The following is a 377-nucleotide window of genomic DNA, read 5'->3' on the forward strand; positions in this document are numbered from 1 at the left end:
AATCCGGGACTGCTGGCTCCTAACCACTTGCCTGCTTGCCTGCCTACCTCATTGCCCCTAACCACTCTGCCTGCCAGCCTGATAGTCCCCTAACTGCTCCCCTGCCGGACTGATTGACGCCTAACTGCTCCCCTGCTGGCATGGTCATCCCCAACTGCCTTCCCCTGCCAGACCGATTGCCCCCAACTGCCTTCCCCTGTGGGACTGAGGTGACTTGAGGACCCCGGCTGGGTAAGGTGGGGCTGAGGGTACTGGGGGACTCCAGTTGATGAGGCAGGGCTGAGGGGACTGGGGGACTCCAGTTGATGAGGCAGGGCTGAGGGGACTGGGGGACTCCAGTTGATGAGGTGGGGCTGAGGGGACTGGGGGACTCCAGT

This window comes from Myotis lucifugus, unplaced genomic scaffold (genome assembly GCF_000147115.1).
Source record: "Myotis lucifugus unplaced genomic scaffold, Myoluc2.0 scaffold_414, whole genome shotgun sequence".
Lineage (NCBI taxonomy): Eukaryota > Metazoa > Chordata > Mammalia > Chiroptera > Vespertilionidae > Myotis > Myotis lucifugus.